We start from the raw sequence: 1,884 nt of genomic DNA, 5'->3' as shown, positions 1-1,884 counted from the left end.
ACTGTTTCAGGGAAGAGATGTTTCTATGCAAATGCTTGTGCTGAAGGGGTGATTTAAAACATGGATAACCTATTTTTGATTGTTTTTAGCAAAGGTTCTCAACTGGTGGGTCATGACCCAAAAAATGTATCGCAGTCACAGGTCTATTTTGACATCAGCTACAGTAACATATGCAAATAGTTAACTGAATAACTGGGCTTGAAAAATACATACGCTTATAAACTTTTTAAAGGGAGGTAAAAACGCTTCCCACACCTTTTGTTCTTGCCGTCTAGGCCATGTGCACAATCAAGCAACATTCTGGTCTGAATTCAGTCACTTGCTAGAAGCCAAATCAGACAGATGGCATTATGGCATGTTGCTTGACATCTCTTCATTCTCAAAAACTCAAGAAAACTTTGCAAGGTTAAAGAAAGTGTGACAAAGACTATTACATGCGGTACACATCCAGCGAGGATAAATATGTAAAATGTAAAATCTAGCATCTGAAGCAAAATCCTTTGAAAACCACTGCTTTATATGATGATAAAAGTGTTATGCATGATCAGTGTCTCCATTGCATTAGCCTACAGTATGTGACAAATTCAAAATCCTTATCACTGTTTTGCTATGTAATCACCTGAAATGTGCTGCTTTTATTTGCTAAGTAATTTTTTTTTAAATTATAACATACTTATAAAACTTGGTATTATTTTTATAAATGGAATAAAGAGAGCCAAAGTCTGTGGTATATCTGTATATTCTATTCGTATCTGCATTTAGGTAATTTTATAGGCAGTGCTTTACTGTAACACAATTTTGGCTGCCTCTTTGATTGAAACCCAAGCTACAACAGCCACAGCAAGGACAAGATTGCTGTGTGACGGCGTGTTTAGTAATTGAACGTCATCTTGTTCCAAACTTGATTGCTGCTTGGAGTGGAACAGCTTGGAATAGTTTAATATCCCCATCTGAGCCCAAGGCAATGAATGTCTGGTTGACAAAGAATCTGGTTACTTTCAGCATAGAGCGTTTGGGAGGGAGAGCATTTTTGTATGCAAATAATTGCTTTTGCAGGTAAGAACCAGCATTCATTCTATAATGTCTTTCAAAACCTGAGAAATTGCATGGGCCTATTTGTTTACGCCCATATGTCTCTGCCGATGTTCATGAGTTTTCTTGTTCATTTGCAGCCATTGCTGATCTGGAACCAAAAGAAGTTCATAAATAAAACCCTGGTGTTTCTCCGGTTTCCAATCTTCTAAAGCAAGCAAAAACAAATGAAAACTCCCACAGAAAAAGAAACTGATTGAGCAAAGAATTATCTTGCCTTCTAAATCCTTCCTTTCCCAAAAGCGGGACTCTCACTGTGCCAGAGTTAAAGAGATTGAGCACTGAAGATGTATTGGCTTATCCTCAGGTATTTAATCAGTCAGACTAATGAAATGAATTGAGCCAGAGTGAACTGATTGCCTGTGACATTTACAAGTCCCCTGAGAGCATGTGCATGTGTTTGTGGATTGACCTCCATAATTATTCTTTAACATTCAGAGAAAAAGAAATAAAACTGGGACTTTGCATCATCAGTGTGATTCAAGGATGCTGACACCTATTGTCTTCATTTGAGAGGATAGTTTGCTCAAAGTTATAATTATGCCTTTGTTTACTCTAAACCTGCATGATTTTCTTTCTTCACTGACAACAAAATAGATGTTAGGAAGGAGACTATTTTAAACATACAGAAAATGAATGGTAATCAGCGACTATCAGGCTCTAAAAAGAAATGTGTTTCAAAAAAGTGTTTCATTTTCATTTTTGGTGAATTGTTTAAAAACATAAACATATATTTAAAATGTGTTAAATCTACACTTCTTTTGACATACAGGACAATAAAGATTTGAACAA

The 1,884-nt window shown here is 36.0% G+C and overlaps 1 long non-coding RNA gene across 1 annotated transcript; it reads left to right on the top strand.

Moving 5' to 3' along the window:
• Positions 1–845: 845 nt before the first annotated feature.
• On the top strand, positions 846–1,552 carry LOC127959494 (uncharacterized). Its single transcript, XR_008154273.1, has 2 exons — positions 846–1,056; positions 1,173–1,552. It is a non-coding gene; the product is annotated as an uncharacterized LOC127959494 (long non-coding RNA).
• The last annotated feature ends 332 nt before the right edge of the window (positions 1,553–1,884 follow it).

Source organism: Carassius gibelio, chromosome B6, assembly GCF_023724105.1.
Source record: "Carassius gibelio isolate Cgi1373 ecotype wild population from Czech Republic chromosome B6, carGib1.2-hapl.c, whole genome shotgun sequence".
Lineage (NCBI taxonomy): Eukaryota > Metazoa > Chordata > Actinopteri > Cypriniformes > Cyprinidae > Carassius > Carassius gibelio.
Note: the sequence above shows the minus strand (reverse complement) of the source record. Positions and strands in the feature narration are given on the sequence as shown.